General features: G+C 45.5%; 2 long non-coding RNA genes across 4 annotated transcripts; one reads left to right on the forward strand and one right to left on the reverse strand.

Moving 5' to 3' along the window:
* The first annotated feature begins 1,531 nt into the window (after nucleotides 1-1,531).
* Nucleotides 1,532-2,222, forward strand: LOC135366229 (uncharacterized). The gene is made up of 2 exons (XR_010414117.1): nucleotides 1,532-1,835; nucleotides 1,950-2,222. It is a non-coding gene; the product is annotated as an uncharacterized LOC135366229 (long non-coding RNA).
* Nucleotides 2,223-14,144: 11,922 nt separating this feature from the next.
* On the reverse strand, nucleotides 14,145-17,829 carry LOC135378463 (uncharacterized). 3 transcript variants are annotated; one of them, XR_010418397.1, is made up of 4 exons: nucleotides 15,955-17,829; nucleotides 15,812-15,875; nucleotides 14,384-15,735; nucleotides 14,145-14,275 (listed from the first exon to the last, which is right to left on the reverse strand). It is a non-coding gene; the product is annotated as an uncharacterized LOC135378463 (long non-coding RNA). The 3 variants fall into 3 exon arrangements; XR_010418398.1 differs by having other exon boundaries at nucleotides 14,145-14,469; nucleotides 15,271-15,735; nucleotides 15,955-17,819; XR_010418396.1 differs by having other exon boundaries at nucleotides 14,145-15,735; nucleotides 15,955-17,816.
* Nucleotides 17,830-18,114: the final 285 nt, after the last annotated feature.

Genomic DNA, 18,114 nt, shown 5'->3' on the forward strand with positions numbered 1-18,114 from the left:
ACTCCGCAAATGCCTCAAAAGCCTGGCTATTCTTCGTAGAAGCGTTGACCCTGGCGGAAGCATGGGCAAACATCATGGTATTCGTTTGATCTTTTTACTACTTGGTAACTACTTATGGATGACTCGATGAGTAGTCGCTTGTAATGGCAGTTGCGCTACTTGACCACAGGGAAGACTGATGAATACGTCTGCAGTAAGCAGATGGAAAAGTTTGAGGTCGTGATTCGCCGATATTTCTAACAAAACACTGTTACTGCCGAAAAACACACTTGTGTTGAAACATTCGGACGAGAAAATTATGAAATGCACATGTACTTTATACACTCTTAGAAAAAGGGTTGGAAACCAGGTAGTAACAGTTACCGTTACTACACTTCTATTGCAGTTACTTCCTCCTGCTTGCTATTACTACCACTTTCCGTACTAGTAACCGCTCACTGGTTGTAACAGGCACGGTTACTACGGACGGATTCCTTTACAACCCCACAGGTAGTAACTGCGCGGTTATGGATATGGCTGGATTTTGGCTTGCGAACGCCGGGCGAAGTGCGACTGCGAGCAGCGTCATTGAATTTTAATAAAAAAAAAAAAAAAAACTACGCCGCATAGAATCATGCGGTCAACGGCATTTGTTCTTATTAGATTTTTGCCACCTCCTGATGTGCATGTCATGTAACCTAAGTTTCATTATGTAAATTTTTGCTATCTGAACTCGGAAATTTGCCAAGTAAAGGTCACTTTTTTGCCCCACCAATGTGAAGAGCGTGCCGAATTTACTCAAATTATGATAATTGACAGGAATATTGAGGAGCTATCGTATCGAAAAATTAGACGAAAATATAGAGTTTTAGCAGACCGTTGATAACGTGGCTTGCGTCGAACCGTATCAACCGGAACCAATCAGTAGATAAGATTCTGAGTCACGCACCACTGCGATTGGTTCCGATAGGCACGATAACTTTATCAACGGTATACTCATACTCACTAATCATGCTCTACGGGGCTTGCAGAGGATAGCGCGCAACCGTCTTTTCAGCGAAATAATTGTCAGTGCGACGAAAGGAGGTTGGAAACCCAGCCTTTCTACCATGCCGGTGTGGGCTGGGTTTCCAACCTCCTTTCGTCGGGTTACGCCCCATTTCGTCCAAACGTTTATTTCGTCCAAGTGCTCACAACGTCCAAATATTTAATTCGTCCGAAAAAAATCGGACGTACTGAACACTTGGACGAAATGAACAGGCGAGGAGAAACTTGCCCAGCGCGTCCAATACCCGTACCGTCCAATAGCCCGTTTCGTCCAAATGGGGGAATTCCCAAAGGCTCTGCTCCTTTCGGCAGGCGACTGCCTGGCTGCAGTCATGAATAGCACAGACCATTTTGACACTGGGTGAATGGCAGGTGACTGTATTCATGAAAGCAAATGGATTATCGATCAAACGGGGAATCACAGAAAACACAAATCCGTTCACAGGGCCGCTGACCTACAGTGACCTGCTGTTAACCGCTGACCTACAGTTAACGATGTGTTGTTTTCTATAACTGTGTTCTCGCTACGTACCGCGTTTCCCAATGTCAGTGATCTTTCTTGGAAACATCTAGGGATCTGAAAGGAAACTTGCGGCCCTTTGCCTTTACGTAGACTACTTCGAGCGGCAGTGGCTTACCAACGTTCATCTCTGGAATTAGTTTGCGGATGAGGACGATCTCCGCGCAAACAATCACGCCGAAGGGTGGCAAAATTCGCTGCGCATGAAATTCAAGAGCCAACCCCACATGACGTTTCCGAAGTTCCTCGTCGAATTTGAGTCAACCGTACACAATGTAAGCACAACCAGGTAAGCAACAAATTCGCATAATCAGGGAACACCATCATGATAATTAATAGAATATAGCATATATACTTCCTCGCTTGCTCTCTTTGTATTCATGCCTCTTACCGCCATTTGCAGGTACGCATTCGGCTGCTGTTGAACGGGGCTTCGCCAAGCAGGAGACGATACAAGAGGCTCGCTCTTCCTTCTCATGGGCGTACGGAAAATACAGCTCAGGGGAAATGATGCTGGGAAACGAAGCACCCTTCACAGACGTAACAGAGCAGTTTGCTCTTGTCATCAAGGCATACCTGCAGCGCATGTCCCACTTGCTGGGCCATGCTAACTAATAAGTCAGTTGTTCAAATGAAAAAAAAAAAAAAAGAACAACTAAACAGAGCAGGCTGAGCATTTGTTTCTCGTTGTACTCGGTGTATAACATCTTTCAGTGGGAATGTTTAAATCTTACTTTCAACTAATAAGTCAGTTGTTGGAATGAAAAAAAAAGAAAGAAAAATGAATAAACAGAGCAGGCTGAGCATTTGTTTTTCGTTTTACTTGGTGTATGGCATGGCATCTTTCGGTGTGGATGTTTAAATCCTACCTTCAATCGTAAACGAAGCAATTGTTCACTCGCATTCGGAGATCCCCCTCCCTTTTCGGACGAAACAAGCGTTTGGACGGTACGGTTATTTGGACGGGTTGGGCAAGTTTCCCCCTCTTTGGTTCAGTTCGTCCAATGCCCACTATGTCCAATTTTTTTCGGACGTGCTGAGTACTTGGACGTTGGGAACACTTGGACGAAATAAACATTTGGACGAATCGGGGTGCTACCGGTAGGAAGAGATAACACAGACATAGCTTATCGCGTCCGGCTTCGGCTGGGACCATACCTTCCCTTTCCCAATTTCACGAACTGTCACTTTTTCTACGATCACTCTGTGGGCTGGGTTTCCAACCTCTTTTCGTCGCACTGACTGCGATTACGCTCAAAAAGTCCTCGCGTGTTATACTCAAGTGCCCCGAGAAGCATGATGTTCGGCTATTTTTTTCGATAGGATAGATCCTGAACATCATTGTCAATTATCATGAATTTGAATAAATTCGGTACGCTCTTCATGTTGGTGCAGTAAAAAAGTGACCTTTACTTTGCAAATTTCTGAGTTCACTTCGCAAAATGTTACATAATTAAACTTAGGTTACATGACATGCACATCAGGAGGACAAAAATCTGCCACCGAAGCGGGTCCTTTGTTGCAATAATTAATTGGTTTCGGTTTACATACGCTAAAAACTGAACTTCACCGCATAGCACGCTCTGTGCCAACCATTGCCACGAATGATAGGGTTATCGCTTCTGATTCGAGGAGAGAAGGACGTGCACGCGTCTTTGTGGACATATCATATACTGTAGAAGTGGTTTTTTTCGCGCGGAATTATTTTTCGCGTTTTTCGCGCACGCCCCCAAAATCGCGAATTGAAGTTCCCGCGAATAACTCTGGCCATATGAGGGCGAAAATCGTTCGGCGTTCGACGCTATACCGCGACTACCTGATACTTTGTACTCCATGTAGCATAGGCAGTATAAGCAAGCGCAGAAGTTTTATCCCATCAGGCAAGATGAAAAGAAATGAAAATTCATCATGCTTTTGTTACTCCCATAAACGCTTTGCCCTATACATGCAATATACCACTATACCACGAAGCCAGAACATGCCTTTCCCCGCATTCTCAAAACCAGCTTGAATGATAGTACCACATCCCGACCGAACTGGTCAGTGCCCCGAGTAATAATTAATAAGAACTGCTCAAATAAACTGGCTAACTTGCACACGGCCAGTACTATGGCCTCCTACAGGGTCCCTAAAGGCCATTTCACAGGACCTTTCCTCCTATCTCTGTGAGGAGAAGAAAGGAATAGACCTAGAATGCCGCAATCCACGTGAACAACGGATGTCTTAGTACGTGCCGAAGTATGCCCGAGTATTGACGGCGGCACGATATGCAAGACCAAAGCACTCCCGGAAACATGTGTCGCGAATTTAAGTTCTCGCGAATCAATCCTCAAAGCAGCTCTGCTCGAAAACGCGAAAATATTTTCCACGCGGAAAAAACCACTTCTACAGTATCCAAATTGACACAAAAAGGCGTACGCCCCCTCTTTCTTCGAATCAGAAGCGATAACCCGATATGCTTCGTGGCAACGGTTGCGCAGAGCGTGTTATGCGGTGAAGTTTAGTTTTTAGAATGCATATTTTTGTCGCGGCTGGTCGCGGTGAAGTGCAAAAGGACGCTCTTCCACTCCCTTACCAACCAATGAATAACGTCCTTTTGCGCTTCGCCGCGACCAGCCTCGACAAAAATATGTAAACCGAAACGAATTAACTACTGCAACAAATGACCCGTTTCGGTGGCAGATTTTTCTCTAAAAGGTGTCCACTGAAGGTCCCAAAAGGGGTAGCGCCCCTTTTAATGCCGAGGGCGCGAAATTATATGTTTTTTGACCAAACTCATTTAAATTCTTATTTGAATAATGAGCGCCTCCCACTCATTCACACGGTGCGCAGCTTGTAGGTGGTATCGGACAGAAACTTGCAAAAAAAGAAAGCAATTCGATTGTTGCACCCGTTCGCGAATTATTTAGCCTGGGGATTTAACTGACACACCCTGTATAATGTACCACGTGCAGGGTACCGCACCGCCGCGGGGAAACACCCCATCTCATCGTCAGCATCCATTCTTGTTCTTGTTGCTGTTGTTGCTTTTTGTCTTTTTTAGCCTTTACAGAATTTTTATTAAAAAAGTATGAGAGTAGCATAGGTGTCGTTTTTGCCTTGCGTTCTACGGTCAGGCGGACATCCTCTTCAAGAAAGTGTGCAATTACAAAATCACTAATTACTAGAGGTGTGCGAATATTGGATATTTTTCTAATACGAACCGGATACGAATATCGTATCCCGTATCGAATATCACGTAATAGGATAATGGCTTCTAAGAGTAACAATTAAGCCCAGAGAACCAGCCTGGTTACAGTTGTGTTATGATCCTTAGGAAAATGCCCCAGGACACACAGGAATATGTATTAATGTATTGACTTAACGTAAGGCACGCATGGCTATATGCACATGCACAGTTAAATTATGGGTGTTCTTTCCAATGCAGCCCCCAATAGAGGGATTATCTCCGACGAATAGAAGGATTAGCCATTGTGTAGGGTACACCACTAGAGGGCGCTACGAGCAAATCATTCATGGACATGAACACCTACCTGTGTTGGTGTTGTAAGTGCTGGTGAAACAGACAGAATAGAAGTAAAGGGAAATGACATAATTGTTCAGAACGTGGGATGGTTTACTTATGGGCACATCTCAGTAAGAAAACGACGGTAACAACTGCTCTCTTCCTGCAGTGAGAATGCCTTCAGCATTTATCAAGCAGGTACACGGTTTCACTGTTTCACGACTGCCGTCACGCATAAGTCCATCGTTCCTGAGGGTAATGCATAGTTGGGAACATCCTCATTCATTAGCGCAGTAAAGCCGCGATCCTTACCGATGTGGTTTGGCTGTGCTTATCACGCGTGATTGTTTCCGCGCTGTTCGTGTTCAGTTTCAAATTACTTTGCAGCATTATTACAGTCCCAGTTAGAACTTTTAACATGCAGTCGCACGACGCCGAAATATCGACTACGTCGCAATATCGTCACGTCCCGCTCCTCTAATTATCGCCGCCATCGGATGCTATACCGTGATTCTATTACGCTGACCACCACAAACCGAAACCGAAAAAACGCGTTCGAGACGCGCGTTTTGACCGTGCATGCAGTGGCGCGGTGAACAGCGGTGTTCAGATCAACGCCAATAAAATTTCTATACTTAACCGGAATTCCACCAAACTACGCCTCATACGAATGTTCAGAGTTCGTTGGCAATCCACTAATGCCGCGACTGTGCTGACGATGCATGAAGCGTACCGCGCTTCCGCGTTTGGCTAGGACGGACTTTAATGGCGGCTGCACACCACTGCGTATAGCAGTTTCTGTTTCGGTTGCCGAACGTGTAGCGACGTACTTGCAGATGAGTGTACGACAAAAGCTCCGCGCGTCGCTCTGAAGCTGTTCTACTATTCATGTTTGTCGCTGTTACTGCAACGTAAGAATTCCAGCGCGCAGCCTGCAAAAACAGCTTTATGGTAAGCTCCTATGATATTCGAAAAAATTCGAATATTCGAACTTTTTACGAATATTCGAAAATTTCGAATATCAAATTTTCGAATATTCGCACACCTCTACTAATTAAAATTCATCGATTCACTTTTTAATAAGGGGCTCTGCTTTCAGGCTTGGCCGTGCCCTTTTTCGGTTTCTTTTTAACGTAGAATCCATTTAGAATTAGAAATGGAAGAAAAATATGGAGATGTTAGTCCCGACCTTGTCAGAACTGGCTACTCCAAAACGCGTGTGTGGGTGTAACAATAGAGCCAGAAAAAATAGAGAAAAAAAAACAGGAAAGACGCAGAGCGGGTTCAAGCAGAAGAAAGCACTTCTAGAATCCAGTTTGGTGTCGTTTCTATTTTTACTTTGTTATAACATTTGACATTACGGATTACTGCAGTGCAGGGTAACACTTTCAATCGATTTCATTATTTTGATTATAAATTCGTTAAATAGTTGCCATCTGTAACAATTAAGTGGAATTGAATAATAATAATAGTTAATAGTTAGTTAACTACTAGTTAGTTAAAACGGCAAATCATGAATTAAGTCATATATACTGTATATATATGAATTAATTCATGATTTTTTCCAGCCAATGAACTAAATACAAACAGACGACATACCAAACTAAATACTAAACAACCCAATGAATTAAATTCACTATATTCATCAAATAGTGTCACTAAAGTAAATTCTACGTCCAAACTTTGCAAAGCTCTCCTGCGGAAAGAGCCTCCCTCCCCCCTCCTTTCTTATTATTTCTTCTGTTGACACTTGTCTCTCGGGCACGGCTATTGTTTCATTCTGGTCCAGTGGGTCATTTGTGGTCTTAGTTTTGACTTTTGAAATTACACTGGAATCTAAGCACACGCCATTCCGGGCATGGCGTGGCACTTGAACAAATTGCACCCTGCCGTTAACAGGATGGCGTTCTCAGGAGGTCGTCTAATTAGTGTTGTCGTACCAGTCGAACCCGCGTTCCCCAGGTTCGCAGATTTGACCTTTATGATGAAAAGTTAAAAATGTTGTGATTGGTTTAGCATTGGGCTAGCCGGTACAAGTTCATGATGAAACGAGCGCAGCCCGAACAGGGACCGAGGGAAAACGACACCACGCAGGCGCACACTAGCAACTAGGAACATTGACTGAAAACAACAGTACTTGTAACTATACTACCACAGGGAGTGCAATCCACATGCACCCGCATCTATCAAACCTACCGCTTATGTCGTCTGTCCGCGCGTTCCCCGGTATACATGACATTTTCGGGTAAACATAAACAAGCCCCCGCCACAACTTCCGGTGCCACGATGACTTCCGGTCCTTCCGCGACTAAGGACGCTCCGAACCAGCCATGCAGCATTATCTCTTTCCCTTTCCTGATTTGCTGAAAACGGGAGACGTACGCCGTTTTGTGACAATTTGAATTGCCACCAAAAGGCGTATACGAACCACTCTCTCTTCAAATCAGAACAGATAACGGTATCAATCGGCAAAGTGGTTGGCGCAGAGCCTGTTTGCTGTGATCTCCCGTTTTTTTCCCTATAATCAAACTCAAACTCAAAACTGCACTCTTAAAAATGAACTTCACCGCATAGCACGCTCCTAACCAACCATCAACTCGAATTATATCGTTATCTGCCCTGATTTGTTGAAAACCGGAGGCGTACGCCTTTTCTGTGACAATTATGAACAGCATAAGTGTCACAAAAAAGGCGTACGCCTCTCGTTTTCAACAAATCAGGGCAGATAACAATATCATTCGAGATGATGGTTGGCTAGGAGCGTGCTATGTGGTGAACTTCATTTTTGAGAGGGTGTTTGCTGTGATACCGAATGTCGTTTTGGCACCAAACCGGAAGCAGTGAAAACTGCATGCATAGTTTGAAATCGCACGTTATGAAGGGATGCGACGCACAGGAAAACATGGTTGCTTCTCCGGCGGCGTCTCTCTCAGACAGCGCCAGCAGGTGGCTCGCATTACTTTTCTTCCTTTCAGGGGTTTCCAATGCACAACACACAGAAAAGTTTAGAGTGTCATAGTCTAAACGTAACACCAATACCTGGCGGCTTTTCGAGTCGCAAAACATACACTTCCGCTTCAGGTAATGAAATAAACGCGCATGCTAAATCGAACTTCTGCAAACTTTCTGGACTTTTCCGAAGAAAAGTTCGAATTTCACGAACTCCTACGAATTCGAGCCCCGAGAAGTTCGTTAGATCACGTCATTTAATCGTCTAGCATACCGAATGTTTTGTTTCTTTCTCTTCATCTTCCTTTATTCTTTAATTCTTTTATTTGTTCATTTTGAATTATCTACTCAGTTTGGAGATTCAGGCTGGTTTGTCTGTCCGCGTCTTGCGTTTGCTCCTTGTGATTATGGAGTTACATTATTGTTCGAAAGTAGGCTGGCGAATATTGGTCTATATTTAATCTGTAACATACTTCATATGGGTAACAGCTCATATCCTCCAAACACCCATTTCCACCGACGTCCCAAATAAACCAATAGCTCATTTCCTCCGAAAAAATGTTCGGAGGTTCTGGGCTTTCGGTTGATCTGCGCACGCGGGTGGCAGTGACCCACATCCCCCAAATGCCCTTTTCATCCGAGAACATAGAACCACCGCAAGCGTTCTACTGGGGCAAAACTGAAGTAAATTATTTAGCAGACAAAAAATGACCCTTGCTATGGGCTGACACCTTTTGGACAGCCTTGCCCAAATAAACTTGTTTGACTTTGATTTCATCCCTGTTACGTCATCATGAGAAGTCTCTCTTTGGTGAGCACGAATGAAGCGCGTTCAATGAAGTACACATGAAGTTCAAAAACCCGCTATTCACTGGCTGAAACAACCATTAGAAAAAGCTTGCAAAGAGTAAACGTGAATGAAACCGACGTATCGTCTAACCTGTCAATCTCCCCATAAGGCGCTTGAGGTTTGTTTGTTTTCTCCCGTCCCGCTATGTGTTCCAGCCACAGAACATACCATTCCCACCATGTCCTTTCCTCGTGCCTCATGACGCGCGGGCCTACATGAGCTCCCGAAAATAGTGCTTCTCCCGTCAGCAACGTGCATATGAATAAACTTCATTTTCGAAATATCTCTCTGTTTGGATCGCTTCTTGAACGCGGCCTTATTTATACATTTCCTTCGTAAGCTTCACTTCTGAGCTTGGACGGGTAGAAATGACATAAGATGTACACACCGAGTGCCGTGTCATTTCTACCCATCCAAGCTCAGCTTCTTTAATGTGGGTTTCCTACACCAGCTCTCATTTTTATATCCGTCGTATCTGTTACATCTCGAAGGAGAATTATTAAGCACGGGAACAAAAGAAGCGGTAGAAGTCAGCGGACCGCATACATTACGTTACAGAATGGATATTTCGAGCACCGGATGAGCAGCAGCCAGGGACCCACGTGACGGCAAGGGTCACGTGACCCTCTCTGGTCAGTTGCAGGAGGTACATTGGATTACCGCACACTTTGGAATCGTTCACCCTTACGGTTAGGCCTCATATCCTCCAAATGCCCATTTCCACCGACATCCCAAATCAACCAAAAGCTCATTTCATCCGAAAAAATGTTCGGAGGTTCTGGGCTTTCGGTTGATCTGGGCACGCGGGTGGCAGTGACCCATTTCCCCCAAAAGCTCTTTTCATCCGAGCGCCCAGAACCACCGAAAGCGGGATACTTGAAAGGACACGATTCCTCTGTTTTTTCGTGGAGAGGAGGAAGGCTGAGCGGTTTTTGGGTGTGCGGGAATCCAATCCTGAAACTGAGTCAGAAGTGAAGTTTGCAAAGGAAAGGTATTATTGATGTCGATCGCGTTCAAGAAATGATCCGATCCGAACGGAGACATATTTTTCATGTGAGTGACAGGGCTCCAGGCACTGTGTAGGTCATCATAGTGGAAAGCAAATATAGTAACAAAGCGCCCACTTCACAGGTCTCGAAGAAGGTTACAAAAAGGACCTCCTCCTTTACTTTTCTTTTATGCGTTCTGTTAATATAGTTCAGACGTTCAGAAAACACGCTATTAACCGGCTGAAACAACCCCTAGAAAAAGCTTGCAAACAGTATGAATGCATGAAACCAACATATCGTCTGAACTGTCGATCTCCTCTGAAGGCGCTTGAGGTTTATTTGTTTCCCGCCGTCCCGCTAAATGTTCCAGCCACAGAACATACCACTCCCACCATGCTCTTTATCCGTGAATCATGAAGCGGACTTCCATGACCTTCCGAAGATAGTGCTTCTCCCGTCAGCGACGTGCATACCAATAAACTTCAATTTCGGGATACCTCTCCGTTCAGATCACTTCTTGAACGCGATCTCATTTGTACACACGGAGTGTCGTGTCATTTCTATCCAACTACGACCAAGCTTCTTTAATATAGATCTCGAGCATCAGCTCTCATATTTATATTAGACATATATGTTACATCTCTAAGGAGAATTATTAGTAAGCAGGGGAACAAAGGAAGCTGTGCAAATCAACGGACCGCATACCTCATGCTACAGAACATTTCGAGCACCGGATGAGCAGCAGTCATGAACCCACGTGACCCTCTCTGGCGAGTTGAAGGAAGTACAGCTCGAAGCAGAGTTAACTGGAACGCCACTTCGACCGCTGGATCGGGAAGAGAATCACCCTAGCGGCGCTTAGGAGAAATAAAGGGAAATAATGTTTCCACTGTCCTACTTATGGCGAATTGTGGTGGTCATTTAATTAGAACACTGCCTGGCGCTCGGAAATTGCTAGGTCGGCTCCGGAGCTGGATCATGTGACAGTTGCCACTCGAACATGAGTGCCAGGGATCTGGCGGTTTCAGGATCAGGATCAGGCTCGCCTCATCCCTTTTGAATCAGGGCAGAGTTCGTACACATGGATCACGTTAGGGCCATCGCGGTCGCGTGTCTTCGGGTTCCGTCGTCTGCTAAATCACGTGAACTTCGACGTGCGGTCCAATGAGAGCACTCGCCACCGTTGCAGTGCGGATTTGACGACACGGGATATAGTTGGGCAACCCGCTGCTCGATCGTTTCGAGACCGGACGAAAAAAGTAATAGCTGGGAAATTCCCTGCGCACGGAAAGTGCCAAGCGAACATGCAAGATTGCTTGACTGCCCGGGATCTCGCAAAAAAAAAAAAAAAAAAGAAGTTGCCACCAAATGATCACCACTCGCCATGATGTATGATGTTGCGAGGGTGTCCGCCTTACCATGAGTTGTTGACTCGGCATTACTCTCAACGGTGGTTATCGTCGCGATGTTTGTTTGGGTTTGAGACGATTATGTGTTAGGTGTATGCTGGCCGATATCACGCGGATACGATGCTGTTATCTCATTGATACGCGCAGAGGTGGACAGCAACTCCAATAAATTTTCCACTAGACCCCGTGCATCCTCTTTTGTTTGATCACAAATCTGAAAATGTCCCACTGAGCGAACGCGACCACTTTCGCGTGTATCAATGAGATAAAGTTATCGTATCCGTGCGATATCAGCCGGCATACACACATAATCGCCGCAAACACAAACAAACATCGCGACGATGACCACAGCTAAGGGCAATGCGGAGTCAATAGCTCATGGCAAGGCTTACACCTCCACAGCAACACAGCCACAGTGGGACAGTCGGAACACTATTTGCCTTTATTTCTCTTAAGAGCTGCTAGGGTTGCTCTCTCCCCGAGTTTAGCTCCGCGAGTCGAAGTGGCGTTCCAGTTAACTCTGCCTCGTGATGTACATCAGATTCCCGCATACTTGGGAACCACTCACCCTTCCTCCTCTCCCTGTTAAACGGTGGACGCGTGTCCTTTGAAGTATCCCGCTCTCGGTGGTTCTGGGCACTTGGATGAAAATATCATTTGGGGGATACGGGTCACTGCCACCCACATGCCCAGATCAACCGAAAGCCCAGAAGCTCTCAATATTTTTTTGGAGGAAATGAGCTTTTGGTTGAATTGGGACGTTGGTGGAAATGGGCGTTTGGAGGATATGATCTGCTACCCACCCTTACTCCTCTCCGTGAAAAACGGGGGAAGCGCGTCCTTTGAAGTATCCCGCTTTCGGTGGTGCTGGGCGCTTGGATGAAAAGAGCATTTGGGGGATGTGGGTCACTGCCAACCGCGTGCCCGGATCAACCGAAAGCCCAGAACCTTCAAACACTTTTTCGGAGGAAATGAGCTGTCCTTCTGATGTCGCTCTTCAGTTAGAATCAACAGTACCTTCCCAATACACATCATTGGCTTCTTACAGAAGGATTTCGCTTCGATTTACGTGAACTGTTGGACGTCTCTTCACTCTGTATCACATTGTATGGCACAGTTTCACATAGTATCACAACCACGCTTTTCTGTTGCATTCAGACAGCGTAAAGCCGGCTAATGAACAAGAGAAGCTCGCTCAAACATGACGAAGGCCACAGGGACGGATTGCTGCAAGTTCAGCGCAGTTTCGCCGCATCGCGGAAAACAGTGGTGAAACAGGGATGTGGACTAAAGCATACGACGGGTGACTCTGTGTTCGAACCCACATCCTTTGGATCAGCAGGTGGACGAAGGAAGTGTGCATTCAGGATTCACCGTCATGGATGAACAGGAATCTGATTCTACCGGATACCACTGAAATGTTCCGCTTAAAGGAACACACACGTTACGTACACTGTGTCTGTGACGTAGTGACTGTATGTTCCATTTGTGACCTCGATATTTGCTGAATCTGTTACGAGAGTTTCAGAGCCTATCCTGTGCTTTAGTGAACCCCTCTTTTGATGCCTATAAACTTCAATGTGCATACGTAAATTACCTGCACATAAGGGTTTCTGTAGAAGAATCGTTATACGTAGTACTAATGACGTTAATGACATTGATTTTACTTAATCTGTCTCTTTTTCCTACGTCGGTGTTCGCTTAGTCTATTTTCCGAATATGCGATTCTGTGAGTGTGAACTTTTGAATGATTTTTTTTCGCGAACATCAACATCAATGATATCAGGAGCCTCAATACGTACACCTAACCAACGGCTGCTTGTGTTAATTTCCATCGACTTTTGACCAGTCTAGTGCTACCGATGAGGTACCTGTGATAACGGTACAGTCACGGATCAAGTTACCATTTAATGTTTAAGAAAATTCCTAGCCGTCAGCTTCTCAGCAAATAATGCATAATAGAATGCCGTGCGATCCACGTAATGGTCTCTGCAACGAGCGGAATGTATACGGTATGAAGGCGTAAAACAAGCAAGCGTTTGATGGACAGCCGCGTTCGATAGTAATAACAGTGATCTTGCTTGGGCGTTACGCAGTGGCCATGGATCCGCCAATAACTTTGTCGACAGGTAAAGGTTACGCTGCCGGGAAAACTGGTGAAGAGAGGTGAAGTCCTGTGTTCAGAGCGTGATTTTGATCGCTACGTAAATGCGGAGCCTGTTTTATTTTATTTTTTTATTTAAACATACTGCAACCCCTTTAAGGGGTTATTGCAGGAGTGCATCAAAGAAGCATTCACAGGAGAATTGGCGGACCAGAACCATCCAGAGCGTTCCAGTCTTCAACGCAACAAGGAAAAAAGCTATACTTAAAAACGTCAACACGGGTACAAATGGGGACAATATTTAGCTGATGAGAGCTTCTGAGTGATGATGTTCCAGCGTATGATAAATATTTGCTATAAGGAATTCTTACCTTACCATTAATAATAGAATGAAATGTTCCAAGGCGAAGAGTACGCCGTCGAACCTTTAGTGGAGTAATGTCACGATCACGAAGTGCTGCACTTGGTGAAAACCATGGATCGTAACGCGATAATATAAAACGTACCCAAGCAGCACAAAGGACCGGGGCGAAGCCGGTCCAGCATCGGGAAAGAATCCTACAAAGTCGGGGGCATGCCACCAGCCGATACCGGTCCTTCCTCCAGTTTGCAACACCGGGATGATTAAGGACCGACATCGGCAGCAAGTATTCGGTCCCAGCAGGTCCCCGGCGGATCCCCGATAATGCTGGCAGGGGCTCCCCCCATGCATATTTACCCCCCCCCATGCATATTTTGGCATTAATATGCTTATTTTTAATAATTACAATAATTTTGAGTGTAAACAGTGTGTGTAGAGCCCAACATTTTATTTTCGGAGAGGAAATAGAATGACACAACACTTGGAGCAACTCAATAGACTACACGACGAGTGGTGTACACTAAGCAGTCTGCCTGCATCATCCAATGCATGCCAATTGTGTCTGAAATGAAAAACAAAAAAAGAGGGGTATACAGAAATATGCAGCATGTCCGCATAACTACTGTCATTGCCAATGTAGCCTGAAAAGAAAAGGGTGGAAATGGTCTACCGTAATATCCAGCCTGCCTGCGTAACCACTGGCCCTTCAATGGTGTCTCAAAAGGGGGGGGGAACGTACACAGTAAGAGGTGGTCTCTGAAAGGAAACAAAAAAGGTATGCAGTAGTAGGCAGTCTGCCTAACCACTTGCACTTCGGCAATGGCCCTGGAAGAAATGAACGGCTTGTAGCATTAATATTAGACGTAACGGTAAAATTGCTGCATGGTGGGAAATGGTATACAGTAATATGCAGCCTGCCTGCGTAACCACTCGCACGTCAACAGTGTCTCAAAAGAAAGAAAAAGTATACAGCAAGAGGCGGTCTGCCTGTCCAAGTGGTGGTGCCTCAAAGAAAACGAAGTTATGCAGTAATAGGCAGTCTGCCTATCTGCTCACGCTTCAGTACTGCCCAGACACAAAAATGAATGGCATGTAACATTATACGTAACGAAACAATTGCTGCACTTCAGCACAAAATAGTATGTGCACGGTACGTGGAATGAGCTTTATCAAAAATGGTAAAATGCACAGCGTAGGGATTACGAAACTCAAGAGTTACCAAGAGAAAATTTAAATTATGAAAAAATGACAAAGCCAACGACTGGGAGAAATGCAAGTCCAGGAAAGAGAAAATAGTTCACATCCAGCGCCTTTGGTGCAAATGACTAGCAATTACTACAACGAAAACTGTAAAAAATGACAGCTGACCGGGACTAGAGCTGACAGTCAATGGTGTGCGCATATTCAGCGTTCCTTCACAAAAACGTCAATAAGCAAAAAAAAAACATGGTCAAGGAGAAGCATCCCTATTGAAAAAAAAAGCGACATCAGGTCTGATGTTAACATCACAGCTGCTCTGATGATGTTAACATCAGAGCTGCGCTGGCTGATGCTCACATCAGAGCTGTCTTGATGCTGATGTTGACATGAGAGCTGCATTGATGCTGGTTATGGCAATCTTGAAAATGCTGCAGTCTTGGTTTACTGAAATGTTCTGCAAAGAAAGCCCCTCATGCCTGCGGTATATGAGTACCGACAAGAACCCTCACGAAACAGGAGATAGCAGCAACGAATCACTTCACCAGAACAATTCACCACTCCGGAGTACGTACCTTTTAACGCATATCCATTTATCATCAACATACCTAAGCGTTGAACTCACGGGGGCACAAAAACTGGTAATGATCGAACGGTGAACAACAGCGCAAAAGAGCACACCTAGGTCCTCATTTCCGGTCCAACTTGTCCTTCTTCCGAAAAAGCACTTCTAAGCGTTGTCATGGCCAGCAAGAGTCCCCACTGCATTTGAACACGGTGCTTGAGTTTCTCTTGCTGAAGGCCGCTGCGTCATACACGCTGAACCTGCAAGAAATATCGTTCCAGAAAATACGATGGCAGGACACCTATATGTAGAGCAGTGTAGAGACATATGACATACCGTCTGCACAAAGTACACAGTCGACTTCACTTGGCGTTCTATCTCCCTGTCGTTGCGCAGATCCCTGCAAATAGAGTAAAACGAACAATGAGAATGCATGGCGCAGTCGAACATATTACTTCAGAGTTATATTAATTACACACCTGAAACGGCAATAATCCTGAAGGCGAAGAACGATTTGGCTTCACATGCAAGGTAGCGTCTTCACTCTTTGACATGTCAAACGAGACCGACTGGTTTGCTCGCGGTTAGAAGAAACGCTTCCACTTACAGACAGTTGCAATATCAGACGGGTTGCAAGAACGACAGCACCAGGTGAGAACAACAATACAAAGCCTCTAAAACGCTTTAGACTTGCTGGAACGCTCGCAATTACGCGAACTACACGCGGCGACGAGAAACGACCGTTACAGCAGCCAAAGCGAAGCCAACAAGAACAGCGCATGCGCGACAGGCAGCGCGCAGCGCTGGCTGGTGGCATGGAAGACAAGCGACGACGCGCGAGCGAGCGCGGGTGAGCCTGTGTTGAAATGGGCATGGAGCCAACATCTCCGCGCAATGGCTTGGCGGACGAAATATGACGACGGGTAGAATCGTACTACCTCTTGAGATTGTGGCCGTTCCAGGATCTTTCAGAAATGCTGCTGTTTTCATAAGAATCCCTGAATGTTGTGTTTGAAGCAAAATTGCAACATGAGATTGGCCAAAGCTAAGGTATTAGTTAGTTATGATTGTGAACAGATCGGCAGTGCAACCTGACAGTGAGAGATCAATAGAATCAAAAACAACAAAACACTCACTGTTTTGCCGACCCTTTCTCTAGTGTTCTTTCTTTCTTTCTTTTTTTTGTTTGTTATAATGAAGGAAAGCAAGGTTAAATGCTACATTTTTCTTGACTGTGTGCGATGGTGTACATCGCAGGTTCCTCATGTGCCATGAATCTACTTAAAAGCTGCTGATGGTGGCAGGGATTCACATTTATAACAGTGACCAGAATGCGGCAGGAGTACTTTTGAGGCACTCTGGCCACGTTGACCACAAAACGGCGTTCCATACTCCCTCCGAACCAAACTTTGCAAAACTTGTTGCTCAGAAACATTAAGAACACACACGCCGGCCATTTGCACCCAGCAATGACAACCAAAACAAAGATGATGGCGATGGCAGTCGCGGTAGCCCAAATGCAGGGAGCTCCAGCGTAGTCTTTGCGGGTTTCGGTGCAGCGGTTTTCGTCCGATCAGTTCGACTTGCTAAAGCTCTCTTCGTTTCGTTTCACGTGAGTTTTTCGATTCGGGAGATTCGGTCGTTTCGTTCGGGCGTGGCCGACTCTTCCCGAGTATCTTGTACTTGCGTGCTTTGCAGTGAGGCTCCATTAATACTTCTGTTCAGGGTGCTGCGTGTGCATGTTTTCCGTCATACAACACAACACAACACAACACATGAAGTGAACTGCAGCCCAATGTTTGAAAGAGTTACCTCATACCAGACAGCCAAATTCCTTCCTGAAGGGATGCTTCACTGTCTCGTACAGCTTGGGACAAAAGTTTCTGAAACACGGGTGTTTTGTATTTCACTTCTCTACGCCTCCCCTGCGGCCTAAGGGGAACACTTGTTGAACAGAATCCCCAAGGATTCTGCTCAACAAGCATTTCCCAAAGGTGGCTGGGAAAAGTCCAATACAGAAAACCCGTGTTTCAGAAACTTTGTCTCGAGCTGTACCATCCGATCACGTGTTACCGAATCTGCATAAACATCGGGAGACGAGCGGGAAGAAATACTTAGCCAGTACACCACAGCAGATCGGGACGTTAACGGGGATCCATCGGGAAAGAATCCTGGCCGGGACGCAAACGGGAATCTATCGGGAAAGAATTCTGACCGGGACACGAACGGGGATCTATCGGGAAATAATTTTATGTAGTTTCCCTCTCCCTCAATTCTTCCCCCTCACATAGTCGGGAAGCAGTCGGGCTCGTGACGGCGATATCGGCCACCTCGAACCCATCATCCCCGTTACGTTCCCAGCCGAATCCCAGTCCTTTGTGCTGCTTGGGTACTGCCTTATTCTGGACCGAGTCAAGTTTAGCAATATCAGACTTATTGTATGGGTCCCACACTTCGCATGCATATTCCAGGACCGGGCGTATTAGCGTTTTGTATGCAAGTAACCTAATTGCAGGTGTAGCAAATTTTAATGTCCTCCTCAAATAGCCAACCTTCTTCAGCGCTTTGAAACAGATCATTTCTATATGTGGTGACCAGGACAATTTGTGACAACCAACGTGACCACAAGTGCCCGACAA

This window comes from Ornithodoros turicata, chromosome 1 (genome assembly GCF_037126465.1).
Source record: "Ornithodoros turicata isolate Travis chromosome 1, ASM3712646v1, whole genome shotgun sequence".
Lineage (NCBI taxonomy): Eukaryota > Metazoa > Arthropoda > Arachnida > Ixodida > Argasidae > Ornithodoros > Ornithodoros turicata.